The sequence below is a fragment of the Callorhinus ursinus genome, unplaced genomic scaffold, assembly GCF_003265705.2.
Source record: "Callorhinus ursinus isolate GAN/ISIS: 27379988/994484 unplaced genomic scaffold, GSC_fseal_2.0 scaffold6, whole genome shotgun sequence".
NCBI lineage: Eukaryota > Metazoa > Chordata > Mammalia > Carnivora > Otariidae > Callorhinus > Callorhinus ursinus.
In genome coordinates this window covers 1,375,004-1,391,254 of record NW_027397068.1, presented here as the reverse complement: position 1 = coordinate 1,391,254, position 16,251 = coordinate 1,375,004, and positions in this window count along the sequence as shown.

Genomic DNA, 16,251 nt, shown 5'->3' with positions numbered 1-16,251 from the left:
TGAATTTCTATGGTGGTCTCCATACACATGTCCAATTGCCTACTCAATCTATTTTCTTGGATAGCTTGTAGGAGTCTGAAGCATAAATATCCAAAGTGGAATTTTCCCACAAATCTGTACTACTTAAAATCTCACCCATTTCAGTTAATGGGAATGCAATCTTTTAATTACTTACGCCAAAACCTAAGAAAATCTGTGAGCGAATATTGGATTTTTTGTTTATTTGTACTTAAATACTAATTAGAGTGAATATATAGGAACAGACACCAAAAGAACAGAGGTAAAGATGAGGAGACATTTTATTCTCTATGTTAATGATTTTTGAATCATATGAATGCATTACCTGTACAAAAGTTAGATGTAAAATTTCATAGGCTGAAGTGAATATGGATATATTACTCATAAAGACAATGATAAATAAGATATTAAAATATTACCTCCCTCAAAGAAATAGAAGTTGCATATTCCCATTCTCTTACAAGGAAGAATTAGAATTTTATTATCTGCATAATGATCCACAGCATAAAAACAACACAATCTTTAGCTTTATCATTTGCTAAAAAGAAACAGTTTATATAGATGAATTACTTTTAAAAATCAGTATCTATTAATCTATTTCTGTGAGTACTTATTGCTTCTTGTGTCACCAGTCAATAGTATTTATCTTCTAAATAGTCCATAAAATTTAGATGAGCAATTAAATGAGAAATAAGAACAGCCCAATTTTGGTTTTATTCCTTGTGTTTTAATTTCTGTTCTTAAATTTCAAAACATGACAAACCACACTTTACTATTTATATTTTAACTGTAATTTCTGCTTACAAAAAATGTTTTGATTATATTTTTAAACATACAATAGTAGGATAACCCCCCCCCACCTCCACCACCAAGGGAGAGACTAGTAAAATGCTAAGAATTAAAGATATTGAAAATAAATTCATCATTAATCCCATGGTGTAGGGTAGGGAGAATTTAGAAGAAAAAATATGGTAGCTGTAGGTTTCCCTTCATTGAAATCCAAACAATCAGTGGTAGAGAAGCTCTGAAATTCTGCTTTCAGCTCCGATGTATAAAGAGCTTGGAAGTCATTACTCCCATGACAAACTGAAAATAAGCTACTGTTCTTGGACCTATTAGAGAATTAGGGTCCAGAGTAAGCCCTGAAATCTGGAAAGGAAGGTTAATATAGAGAATCTCAACTAAGATCAGCCTGCCTAGAGCAGAAGACATTATAGCCATAAAGCGATTGGAGTACTTAAATAATTTGGACAGACTCTTGAAGGCTTAGTCTGGACTAAGTAGCATGAGAGTGAGAAACTCCTGGGGACTACAGTCATAAAGAGACCTCCACACTTTCATGGGTTTTACCTCCATGAATCCCACTAGGTTCCCATGGTGAAGATCAGGGACAAATCCCCTCATGTTCTGGCAGAGGTAGGGGAAAATCATCATTTTGAAATATGTCCAGATCATGAAAAAGAACTTCTTCCCAGGGGAAACAACTTTACAGAACCTTATCTGCTTGGGAAAAGGCTAATTAGCTAAATCCAGGTCTGGCCTCCCTGTCTTCCCTAAAGAAAGAGAGGGAAAGAGAAAGAGAAAAGGTAAGAAACATATATGAAGTTTACAGTCCAGGGACACAGGCCCACTAAAAGACTGAGATTTAATTCAGAACATTATAGAACACTTCCCCTTCCTTCATCAACAGGACTTCAGATAAGAGTAGATTATAGCTAAAAGAGCCCTAAGACAGAGATTCAATTTAAGGGGTTCTTGGAGATACCCAAAGACAAAAAGGTAGACACAAATAAGGACACTGGAGCTCAGTGGAACCTATGGTGCTTATGATGTGATTTGATGTTGGGGTCCAGGAGCAAATGGTCAAGAAAGAATTCTTGAGACATTCTCAGTGCAAAAAAGGTGGTTTTGTTAAAGTTGGGGATAGGACCTGTGAGCATAAAGAGCTGTACTGGGATTGTGAGGACCTATGGATTATATATTTTTAAGGTGTGGGGGAGTGGGCAAAGATAAAGGAAGTTTCCAAAGGATTTTCATGTTGAAGAAGACTTACAGGATCCTGGAGATCTGGCTATTGTCAAGCTAAGGTTGCTTCTTGCCTTTAGCAAAGTGTTAACATCAAGACTGTCGGGAGTTCCTGGAGGAATGTCATACTCCACCAGTTTCAAGTGTTTGTCAAGGGGCTGCAAGTTGTAAGGAAATTTAATTTTATTGATATTTCCTTTTGTCTTTGTTCTCCACATCCTCCTCCCCCCCCCCGAACAATTTTGACCCTTAAATCTTTAAGGTGGTTGACAGTGGAAGGTCTTATTGTCTGTAACTTCTTCCTGTTGAATAAGGGCGTAGAGAGGTCCCTACCTATGGGTCAACATCGGTCAGTTGGGAAACATATATATATGTATATATATTTAACTATATATACTAACTTGTATAACTATATATATATATACACACACACACATATATATACATACACACACACACATCTTATATAACTATAACATATATAAATATATATACCAAAGGCAGAGGCAGCCAAATCCAAGGTAAACAACATATATGAACCTCCTTGAGTAGAAAGGATCATCTGTTGGATTGAAGTTATGGAAGTGAAGGACTCTCAGCACCAGGTGGAGAGACATGGGAGAAAACAGCCAAACATAATTAGAGTAACAAGAAAAAGAGAAGTCCAAATAAGAGTCCTTTGATAGTTAACAAAAATCTTCTTCCAGTCCAGGAGTTTAACCAATCATTAAAGGAGAGAGAGGGATCATTTAAAGTGCCAATTTGAGTATTCATGCCTTCTAGTAACGCTGTCACATTTTTGTGGTAATCTGGAGTATATACATAACACTTTTTTATTTATTTTTTATTTCTTAAATTTATTTGTCAGAGAGAGAGAGAGCCCAAGCAGGGGGAGTGGCAGGCAGAGGGAGAAGCAGGTTCCCTGCTGAGCAAGGAGCCCAGTGCCAGACTCGATCCCAGGACCCTGGGATCATGACCTGAGCCGAAGGCAGATGCTTAACTGACTGAACCACCCAGGCGTCCCTACATAACACTTTTTTAATAAAGCATAGGTTTCTCCTTGAGCCACAATCAGGATATCAAGGACCATTTGGTTTTGGAGAGCCACCGTTTGAATTTGTGGGTGACTGCATATTGGCAATTAAAGGTGGCCATTGTATGCTTGGCTAACATCTCTATTTGCAATTTTACATCAATAGAAGCAACTCCTGGGATAAATATGGCTAAGGGATAAAACCATCAAGAAGCTCTCTTTGTTTGATGTCTAGCCTTAAAAATATCTTAATTATGAGGAATCACTGGCAAGTGGGGGAAAAAAACAAGTCATCTTCATTAACAATAGGAGAATCTTTTAAGTCAGATCTGCATTTAGAATAAACAACATCAACAACTTCTGAACAATTATGTTCTATACAAGTATGATGGTCAGGTCCAGGCATAAGGGCAGTTTTAGTTTGCAGTGACTTTATGTCAAAAAAATGGAAGAAGATTGGAAATCTTAGTTTGGAGAGCAATAGCTAGATATTTGAGAAAACCCAGAAGAATTCAGGAAATAGTATTAAAATTTAATATCTTCCAAGATATTACTGAAATATTTTCTCTCTATAATCACTCTCATTTTTAATCAGAAATAGCCAAACCAAGACTAATTCATTTGTAAAGCACGTCCAGTTTTAATAAACTTGACCTGATTATTTAAATAAGCTCAGTAAAAACAGTGATTGATCATATAGATCTTTTAAAATCTGCTTTGCTGGAACTTTTTATAAGGAATCTCTAGACTGAACTTTCAGTAGCCTCTCTAGGCCAGAAGCCAAGCCAAATACTTGCCATCAGACAAGCCAGTAATACCTGTAGATTTCAGTGAATTCCTCTTTTTTTGGTCACCAAAATATCCTGAGGTTCCTGCACCTGCCAGGAAGTGACATTCTTTACTCACCTGGTAAAGCTGCTGGGAACTCTGTAAGCAAAGTATCAGGCCAACATTTCTAAGGGGCTTTCTGGCTCCATAAAATCAACCTTAGTTCCTTAAAGCTGTCTGGTCATATCTGAGTCTATACATATTTCTCAAATATGACATTCCAGTCAAAGCCTTGGTAAAATAACCAATGCTTCCAATGATATCCTGTTACAAGGAGAACAAATTCTTATAGAACTTATGCTAATAATTGTAATTACCATGAAAGAAAGAACACTCATTGAGACTTTTCTGAATTTCAGAGTTCAGGTTAGAGAGAAAAGTTAAATGCTTCAGTTTATTCACAAACATTTTATTGTATTTCTGTAAGTCATAGATTTCTTAAGAGAAAGTTCCCTTCATCTGAAGAGCAAACATTAGAAAACCAGCAATATTTCAAACAAGAGTCACAAAAATTATAATCATCTTCCTCAATTTATTTAGTCCCATGTTATTAATTCTTATTCAGTTTCAATGCAGCCTTTTTAGTTAGTTCTAGAAATTCTTATCCATTTTAGTTTTATGATCTTAAAGATATCAATACCTGTATTTATCAAAAGCCCTTTTCATGAATCTCCTTGAAGATGAAACACATTTCACAAGAGAATAAGAACAATAACTATAAATGATAAAAGACTCAAAAATGGACATTGTTAAAGATCTGATGAGATTTCATTATAACATAGCTGACAAGGAAATCCAGTTATTTCTGTGACACGTAACACTTCAATAATCACAATATCAAGTGATGGCCTTATACCAAAACATATTAAAACTTTTAGGAATTGCATATAACCTCTAGAATATAGCATTTACCCAAACAGCATAACCTAAGGCTTATCATTTGTTTAACAATGCCTGTGGAGTAACTTTACATAACAAATAAAAAGACCTAATTAGTCAGAGACTTCATTTACAATTCAAATTTCAGAGAAGTTTGTTAAAAGCCTTAGAAAGTTTTAAAGCACACGGCTAAATAAGATTATAGATAATCAAGGACCTGATAAAGACAAAACATAGAAACTTTTTTGTGGGCAGATAAAGGAAAGAGAAAATAAAAACTTTGTTTACATTTTCTTATCAAGAGCAGATCAAGGATCCAAGGAAACGTTAACAGAGACAAAACAGAATTTCAATCTTAAAGCAGTGTACTTTTTAAAATCCATTCATTTCAACTTTAGTCCATCCTGAGGGCATACAAAATTCCTTTCCAAAGATTTCCTTTCTTTTCATCAGTCTTAATTATATTTAGCAGAATTTTAACTTTTAGAAACCTTAGACTCCAGTGAAAACTAAGTAGTAACCAACTGTGAATTGTTACATCAGAATTCTTTAGATGGCAAATTTATGAATCAATTAAGCCCAAAGCATGTTTTCGAACAGATTCAAATATCCTTAGTTTCTCTGCAATAAGAAGTCAAAAGCAGATAAACCTTATGTTTAGTAATCAATGCTTTAGTATTTTATTTCATTTGGAAAAGACTTAGATGTCCAATGAACTTAATTTATCATCCAAGCAAAACTTTAAAATTTCAGGTTACCAAAGACTTTGAAAGCTATCTTAACAATTACCCATGAAAACTTTGAGACAAAGTTAACCATCATTTTAAGTGATGTTTTTGCTGACAAGTTGCAACAGAAATCATGAGCTTATTTGACCTTGAGTAAACATTGGTAGAATAACAGTACTTTCTATAATGCTGATAACTACGAAGACGTGTCTATCTTAAATAAACCAACAAACTTACATTAGTTTAAATACCAAATATGTTCCACCCGAGTCCACTTAAAAGTCAGTTTTTTTCCCATTGCAATTTTTACCTGGGGCATTGGTGGGGAAATCTGAAGTGGGCAGTGCAAGTCCAAGGGTTTACTCCTTGACAGTGAGGGTAGGAGGGGAAGCCAATGGTGCTGGAAGCACCCAGGATGGTGTAGGAGCCAGTTATGTAGGCCCCTACCCAAGGTGGTGCAGAAATAGGAGGAGTGGGAGGGGGAGGCAGAAGAGAGGAGGTGCTGCCAACAAGGCTAAAGGCAGATAAAAACCCAGAGGGCAGAGAAAGAGGAATCCTGATCCTAAAGCTTGTCAGCTCAGACAGATGAGCAGACCCATGTTTCTTCCACCAACAAGTGGAAATAGGCAGTCCATGTCAGGCTGGAAAAGCCTACGAACTTCCCCAAAACAAAAGGAGTTTTGGCAGCTGCTTGGGAATAGTCCTTCAAGTCTCCGTTCTGAGGTAGACTAGCCAGAGACAATTGGCTCCAAATATAATAGCCACTAACTCTGGAAATGAATAAGGGAGAAGTCCACACATTACAAGAGTAACCTGGGTCTATTAGGAAGAATAGTGAGAGAGTCAGTGTCCCTTTCCTTAGGGATGGCCTGTGTTTGTTCCAGCAACCTGGATTTATTAGGAGGAGGCCTATTTATCCAATATGTCAGGAGGAGGTTTACTAGCCAAACACATTCTGCAAGAGGCCTGTAGGTTGGGGTCCTCATTTAGGGCCATGAAGTCCTGGACTTAGGGTATCTCTGTCCATTTGCCCTGTTTCCTGCAGAAGAGATCTAACTGATAGGTCACATTGAACCTTGATGTCCTATTAGTGGGCCATTTTTTCTCATCTCCTAAGGAGTACTGAGCCCATGCAGTGTTATAGAAGATAACATTTGAATCAATAGACTGAGTAAGGCAGATTGCCTTCCCTAAAGTGAATGGGATTCATCCAATCAACCGAAGGCCTGACTAGAACAGAAAGGCTGAGTAAGGGAGAATTCCTTCTGCCTGACTACCTTAGAGCTAGGATATCAGTCTCTTCCTGCTTTTAGACTCAACTGAGTCCTGGTTCTCAATCTTTCAAACTGGAACTAGAATTATATCATCAGCTTTTCCATGTCTCCAGCTTGCTGACTGCAGGTTTTGAAACTGGCCAGTCTCCAGAATCATCTGAGTCAAATCCTTATAATAAATCCTTGTAATAAATGGATAGATGAGAGGTGATAGAAAGAGAAAGAAAGAAAGAAAGAAAGAAAGAAAGAAAGAAAGAAAGAAAGAAAGAAAGAAAGAAAGAAAGAAAGAAAAGGAAAAACGAATAAAGGAAGGAAGAAAGAAGGAAAGAAAGAAGGAAAGAAAGAAAGAAAAAGAAAGAACGAAAGAAAGAAAAAGAAAGAAAGAAAGAAAGAAAGAAAGAAAGAAAGAAAGAAAGAAAGAAAGAAAGAAAGAAAGAAAGAAAGAAAGAAAAAGAAAAAGCAAGCAAGCAAGAAAAAGACATCGTGTTGATTCTTTTTCTTTGGGGGAACTCTGACTAATATATATCCTAAAATGAAATGAAAAAAGTCTGAATAGACAAAACAAATATCAGAAACAGATATGACATAAGTTTGGAATGATCAGTCAGGGAACGAGTAGATATGAAAGCATAATTATGATTAATATGTTAAGAGTTATAATGGAAAATGTAGATAACATGCAAGAACAGATGGGTAATATAGGCTGAGAGAAAGAAATTCAAAGAAAGAATAAAAAAGAAATTCTAGATATAGGAACACAGAGGCAGAAATGCCTTATTGGGCTCATTGGTAGACCTAACACAACTGAGGAAGGAATAAGTGAGCTTGATATGTCAGTAGAAACTCCCCAACCTGAAATGCAAAGAGAAAAAATAATTTTTTAAAAAAGAGAATAGGCAATCTTTTACATGTAGCTGTCCAGTTATCCAAGCACCATTTACTGAGAAGGTTGTCTCTTTTCCATTTTATACTCTTGCCTCCTTTGTCATAGATTAATTGACCATGTAAGTGTGGGTTTATTTCTGGACTCTCTGTGTTGTTTTCTTGATCTAAGTGTCTGTTATTGTGCTAGTACCATACTGTTTTGATTGTTATAGCTTTGTAGTATATCTTGAAATCTGGGACTGTGATACGTCCAGCTTTGTTCTTCTTTCTCAAGATAACTTTGGCTATTTGAGGTCTTTGGTGGTCTATACAAATTTTAGGATTATTTGTTCTAGTTCTGTTCTAGTTATGCTAAGTGAAATAAGTAAAACAGAGAAAGACAAATACCACACTATTTCACTTATATGTGGAATCTAAACAACAAAACAAATGAACAAACAAAAACAAACAAGGAAACCACCCCCCCACCCCCAGACTCTTAAATACAGAGAACAAACTGGTGGTTGCCAGAGGGTAGGTCAGTGGGGGTGATGGGCAAAGTAGATAAAGGGGATTAAGACATACAAACAGATTTATAAAATAAATAAGACATGTAGATGAAAAGTACAGCATAGAGAATACACTCAATAATACTTTAATAACTTTGTATGGTGACAGATAGTGACTATACTTATCGTAGTAAGCATTATATAGAATTGTCAAATCAATATCTTGTACACCTGAAACTAATATATTGCATATCAATTATGCTTTAATAATAATTTTTTAAAAATGAAAAAACTCACATAATGAGAAAGATAATCTGAATATGTCTATATCGAATAAAGAAATTGAACAAATAATTAAAAACCTTCCTAAATAGAATGCACCAAGATCATATGGTCTAAACGGTTAATCCTGCCAAACATTTGTGGAAGAAATGATACCATTTTTCAAAATCTTTCCCAGAAAATACAATCAGGGAATACTTGCTAACTCATTATATGAGGTTAGCATTACCCTCATACCAAAATCAGGTAAATACATAACAAGAAAGGAAAACTACAGACCAATATCTCTGATGAGTATAGATGAAAAAATTCTTAACAAAATTTAGCAAAATTGAATTAAAAAGTATATAAAAAGAGTTATACACTACAACCAAGTGATATCTATTCCAGCTAGGCAAGGCTGGATCAGCATTCAAAATCAATCAAAATCCACTACATCAAAGGATAAAGAAGAAAAATCAATAGTTATATCAATTGACATAGAAAATACACTTGGCAAAAGCTGGCAAACATTTAAGATAAAATGTTTTAGCACACTAGGAATAGAGAGGATCTTCCTCAAGTTCATGAAGAATATTGACAAAATACCTATAGCTAACATCATACTTACTGGTGAGGAACTAGATACTTTCCCCGCCAGATCACAACAAGGCAAGAATGCCCCCATTTCACCATGCCTTTTAAACATCCTACTGGGAATTGCTAGGAATCTAAGCTAGTACAATAAGACAAGACAAGGAAATAAAATGTATACAGATTGGAAAGGAAGAAATAAAACAGTCTTTTCTCACAACTGACATGATTATTTACGTATACAATCAAAAAGAATCAACACACACACACACACATACACACACACACAAACCCTCCTGAAACTAACAATCCATTATTAAAAGGCACAGGTTACTAAATTTGTATATAAACTCAATTGCTTCCCTATCTACCAGCAATGAACAGGTGGAATTTGAAATTAAAAACAATGCCATTTAAATTAGCATCAAAAATGAAATAATTAGGTAAAAATCTAAAATGATATGTCCAGGATCTATATCCGGATAACTACAAAACTCTAATGAAATTAGAGATGTGACTTAGTGTAATGTGACCATATACTGTCCTCAGACTTGCCTCAGTGGACTGCATTATTTTAGAATGTTCTCATAAATCTTCTGTAAAGACAAGCATCATCTTCTAGTGAAAATAAAACTCCTTTATTTTTTTTTAAGATTTTATTTATTTATTTGAGAGAGAGAGAATGAGAGACAGAGAGCATGAGAGGGAAGAGGGTCAGAGGGAGAAGCAGACTCCCTGCTGAGCAGGGAGCCCGATGTGGGACTCGATCCCGGGACTCCAGGATCATGACCTGAGTCGAAGGCAGTCGCTTAACCAACTGAGCCACCCAGGCGCCCAAATAAAACTCCTTTAAATGTATCTTTTGCTACTTCAAAGTTTTACACTCTTTTAACATGGTACACAATTAGTGGGGCAGGTATAGTGACAGGAAACAATACACGCTAACATTTTATAGATAAAACTGAGGACAGATATGGGAGAAATAGACTGGAGATCCCACTGAGTCATGAATATATTCTACAACTTTTAAGAGTCTTGACTGATCATGTAGATTATCTTTTGAGTGAAAATCTGGTACATTGATCATGACCTGATTTTATATTTCACCTTTTCTCTATCTTCCAAGTTTCAGTTTGTACATCTGTAAAGTGAGACTGGAGATATTTGCCTTGTGGGGCTTTGTGAGGGTCAGAGATTATGTGCGTCTGTTCCCTAGCCTTTAGTGAGTGCTTCATTAAGGATGACTTGGATTCTGTCAGTAACAATAGGTTCTGATTATTATAAAGACATTGAGGGTTGTGGTGTCGGTAGAAAATAGGGAGTGAGATCCATATGTTAGAGTAGGAAGACTATGGGGAAAAGTCTGATAGATCTCGGTCTAGAGAGGTTTGTATTTTCAGCTTGCAGGACAGTCTGAAAAGACAGCTGAGGAATTAAACTCTAGCTTTGTTTATAGGGGTTAGGAATAATGACCACTCATACAAATTTTAGAATTCTTTTTTTTTTTAAGATTTTATTTATTTATTTGACAGAGAGAGAGAGAGAGAGAGTGAGAGAGGGAACACAAGCAGGGGAAGTGGGAGAGGGGGAAGCAGGCTTCCCGCTGAGCAGGGAGCCCCATGCAGGGCTCCATCCCAGGACCCTGGGATCATGATCTGAGCCAGAGGCAGATGCTTGATGACTGAGCCACCCAGGCTCCCCAAGGATTCTTATATTTTGTAATTTTCCTTTTATCTATATCCCCATGGTGGGAAAAGATAACAACATATAAGGACTTACAACACTGAATAAATGTTTATGGGATACATACAGCAGAGCAGCTATTGTTTGATGAACTGACTGAGAACATTAGAAACAGGGTGAAGAGAAGACATTTATTAACTCTGCTGAAGTCCAGTTATGAATAACATGGAAGATGATTAAAAATAGCCCTCCCCAGATGCTCACACAAGAGATCCTAGCTGAGCAAGAGTTTTAGAAAGTCCATCTAGGAGTCAGAGGCGAGATTAGTGTTACCATCTGCTGAGTCTTGCCAGTAAAAGCTTCAATAATTAATATTTATTGAACACTTAGTAAATCCTATCCCTCCACCACACATCTATAGGGATTCTCTAGTCGAATCTCTAGAACAACTCAGTGACGTCAATTCTTTTATCATCATTTTGCTGATATAGAAACTGAGTTTTAAGGAAGCTTAGTATTTTGACTTGGTCACAAAACTAGTAAGAGATGGAGCAAGGAGTTGGAACCAAGATTGTGTGACTTTAATCTCAAACTCTTACCCACTATACTTTATTGTTGCTTAAGATAATAGCTCTGAACATCATAGCATAAATTAATTTCAAGGATAATAATAGTGCCTATCTATTGAACACTTAATGTATCTCAGGTATTGCTCTGCTCACATAATTTCATTTAATTCTCATCAAAACCCTAGGACTTTTTTCTCTAGGTTTCATTTTATTTTTTCCATTTTACAAAAGAAGACACTGAGGCTTATAGAAATTAGGTTATTTGCCCAAGGACATAGGCTTATACAAGAGCAGAGACTGGAATCCAGTTCTGTCTTACTCCCAGATTCATAGTTTTTACACTGCAAAAATCAATGGCATTAAAATTAGACAAGAAAGACATCACTAGTTTTTGTAGAAGATCCTTGTTATACCAACTATAACAAAATATGAAAACCATGACCATAAGATAACATGGCAACCTACAAGACCTGCCTTATTACTTTATGGTCACACTTTATAATTATTCAACAAGTATTATTGAGCTGCTACTATGAACCATGCTCAACATTATACATATAATTGATCAGATTAATCTCATGATAGCTCCAAGTCAAAGACTGATTCAATTCTTTATGGTGTTTTCCTTCATGTGACTCTATTTTTGTCAACGTTGTTTTCCCTTCTCATATAGCTTAACTCTGCCCTTGCACCAAAAGAAACATTTCTCACTATAATTTGGGCTATAAAAGGACAGTGGCACAACGTTGTTTTGTTTTGCAGGTGAGGAATGAGCATGTTCACAACACCACAGAGGAAACGAAAATCCTCTTTCTGGCCAAAAAACTCACATGCAGTTTTCTCTTCAGTTTTTGAACACAGCAGCTGCTCTGAATTTAACTGAAGCAGAGAATATTGTCAGAATGAAAACACTATTTATTATGGTAGTCTCTTGCATCCCAGGCCAAATTTGCTATTATATGTTAAAGTAAAGAAAACATGATGCTGTGCTGTTTATAAGATGGAGGTAATTTCCTAGGGTTATTTACAAATCATTAGCAGAGCTTGTCTGTGGTTGTCAGGGTGGACGTCCACAGATAGGGATTCACTTTAGAACATAATTATGACAGGCAGGATAATGTGTGAGCAAGAGAATTTACTTTGATAGATCAAGCTATGCAATAAAATTTTGTGTGTTTCACTGATTATTAAAACATTACTGGATGACTGCAGAAGGCTAGAGAAACTCAGAAAAGGAGAAAGTGTGAATCACCTATACCCTTGACTCCCAGAGACAACTACTCAGCATTTTTAGTCTTTTTAAATCATATGTAATTTTACATAGTTGAGATCTAAGTGAAAACAGTGTATTTTTCATTTGAATTCAATTAGCCAACATCATTAGTTTCAGATGCAGAGTTCAGTTATTCATCAGTTGCATATAACACCCAGTGCTCATCACATCACGTGCCCTCCTTAATGCCCATCACCCAATTACCCCCAAAACAGTGTTTTAACTTAGTACCCAGTTATGAGCATTTCAGCAGTCTTTTGTAGCCAGCATTACTTTTGAATGGATGTTTTATAATTTTGTTATGGTTCCCTGGTGGTGAATCATTTAAAGAAATCCAACTCTAATGTATTTATCTCAAAACCTTAATTTAATAATTTATAATGAGCAATATAATTATTTTTTCAGTAATATTAATTTCAATAATTTCAACCAATTGGTAAACTTTATCCTCCTCAGGAGAACCAGCCATTGTTCTGATTAAAATGATCACTGCGTACCTTTAATATGAATGCTCAGCCACCATATTTACCATCAAGTGCTCTCCCATGGTCAGATCTATGCATGTGTAAAATATGTGTGCTATATATATGTGTGTGTCTTTTTATAAGTTGGATGAGAGTCTTTAGGGAAAAATCATATTTGCAATTTTATCCTTTCTGTATTTTTTAAAATGACATTTAGGTCTGTGAGATTCATTCACACGCTGAGCTTCTTGTGGAAGAGCCCAAGATTAAACATTTAACAACAGGAGAAAATAAAGCCTTTTCTTCCTTCTTGTAGTGGATATATGGTGATTTCTCCACCCCTCCCCAAAAAAGTAAGACAAAAGAAAAAAATGCAATCACCATAGAATCCTTGCTTATAGCCCTTAGGAAAATTGGAGAAAACCCCCCAAAAATACCTCCGTGTTTACCTAATGCACTCTTATTTTCTGCCTATTTTAGTTCTTATCTGCAGTTTCTTGAAAAGAAATATAATCCATGATGATGTGGCTTGAAGTTTTCAAATATGGGAAGCAAAATAAGTGTGCTATGGACAAAGCACTAAAGAAAATCAGTACAGCATTAATTTAGCTAACTCTGTATTTGCTGAAAGTAGCAAGAGCAACTCACTCATTAATTGATCAATTAATCATATTCAGGTTTATTTGAAATTATGTATATTTAATGGAGAGGCTTCACTTTGCCTATATATAATTTATGTTAGAAAAATACCAAATGGAATTTACTTGAGGGCTAATAAGCCCAGAAAAAAAAAATGGGAGGCCTGAATGCTATTTATATGTCAACAACAAAGGACCATGTTTTTCGTTTTAGCACAATGCACTTTATGTAACAAGTTCTTATCCTTTCAAAGCTTTCTATGGCATAATTTTGCCAGTTATAAACATGCTCTTATTTTTTATACCTATTTATACCATGTCACATAAAGTACTACTAAAGTATCACAACTATGTAAACTGAGCTCCCCTTCAAATTTCCTTCTGCTCCTCTCTAGATGAGAATCCATATTAAAATTGTACACAGCATTCCTGTAGCTCCTGTCGTAGTGTCTTGTATGTTAAAAAAAAAAAAAAAAAAGAAATTTCTCCCTTACCTTGTGTATTTTTTCCTGGTGAGCAGTATTTGGCTCTTATCCATGAAAATGCTAAGGTAATGATGACACGATTATCACCATTGATTAAAAGGCAACTGTTGGTAAGGTATGAGTTCAGTTTTCATTTTGTAATGAAATGATTTGTGGCTATTTTAACCTATTTCCCACATATTATACTCTTGATGTACAATTTTATTATAAATTTAATATTCTGAAAAATAGAGCTTTAAGTAAATTAAGTAATATACCAATAGACCAAGCAGTGCATTTATAAAGGAAAGAAGAGATAACAATGCAGGGCATTAAGTCGTTCAAGAAGTAAGAATGTTTACTCCCTCACTTTAGTAATTGAGGATGTAGTTAAATAGGAGTACCTAACCAAAGATCTCTTCACTCATATAGTGATTGGAGTAGGGACAGTTGTCTCCTCTCAGACTGTTCTTGATCTTGACTTTTGTATATAGACATAATGGATCTTAACTACTTAGAGCAAAATTTCATCATGATTAGATAGAAAATACAATGATTACAAGGAAATTCACTAAATGGAATACAAAATTATTCTGCTACAAAGTTTTAAAGCACCCAGAGCATGTTTTAATTTTCAAAATACCAATTAGAAGGAATAGAAGGATATAAAGAAAATATATTTTAATTTCCCTGTAAAATATGTTATATATATTTAAATATAAAATATAAATACATAATTACATATGATTATATCATAATCAAATTCAAAAGATAAACATTGGCCAAGAGAAAATTATTGCAATTCACATACCAGAAAAATGGTTAATATTTGTTGACAATTTATTTGATATTTCCCCTGGATTTCTAATAAGTATCTTTAATTTAACATACATGAAACTGTAACTCTTGATTTGCAGAGAAACCTCATCCCCTCCATTCTTCCAGTGGTACCTTTATATACAGCAGTTAATGGTACCTTTATATATATACATATATATAAAGGTTAATGGTACCTTTATATACAGCAGTGACTCATCGCTATTGCAAATGTATGAAACAGCATCACTGAAGGGGCAAGGGGAAAAAATGCTGAGCTAAGTAACTTTAGAATTCAGTGGAGACTTTAAACCAAAGACTAGAGGAACTATCTACAGCAATTTAATCGATAAAGTTGTTTCTCCAGCAGTATAGGATAACAATTCAGAAACACACACACACATGCACATATATATATGTCTATATATATATATTTTTTTGTATATATCAGTTAAATCAAGTTTCTCACTGCTGGAGTGGGACTTTACTAATAAGCAATGGGAAATGGCTAAAATTATCCACATAGTAATGGATTAAAGTGGAGACATTGTACAACTTTACAGAATTCAATGTAGATACAGATAGATACATATAGAAATATTTATATATATATCTCATATATATATATATGATATGTATATATAGGTTGATAACTTGTATATCCACAGAGAAGGCCTTAAAATTATGATATATCCCAGTAAATGACCATATCTAGCTCTTTGTATCTAGGAGTATTCTCCAATTTTTCTCATGTTCAGATTGTAGTTTTAGGTTTTGGGAAACAAAACCACATAGATAATCATTCTCATACCATTCTATTAAGGGTACATGCTGGCAATAGGTACTTATTGGTAAAATAGATTAAGGGCTACAGCAGAGAATATATAAGGCTGGAGAATCTTGTAGTGACAGAAAGCAAGGTAGTGTTCAAAAACAAAAACAATAACCTAATTGAACCAAAACAAAACAAAACAACCTACAATGATAGGAGTATATTAAAAGGAAAAAGAGCCAGTTGAAAGAGCTCCAATGGCGAAAACTGGAACAAAATTAATAATATAGTGTTGTATTATAACTCAAAGCTTAAGCTAAATGTGCATGAGTCCATACTGATATAAATAAGTGATTTATTAAAGAACTAAATAGGGGATAATAAACAAATCTATACAGAATTCTAAATAATGTTATGTTGGTCTCCATACTGAAGGATGTGGGCATGATTCCCCATTTTGTAAGTGTGGCTTACTGTTAGTGACTTCCTCCCAAAGAGTACATCATGGAAGTGACAGGTGTTGGGCGGGGTGGGGAGAGTTACTTTACACTGGAGAAAT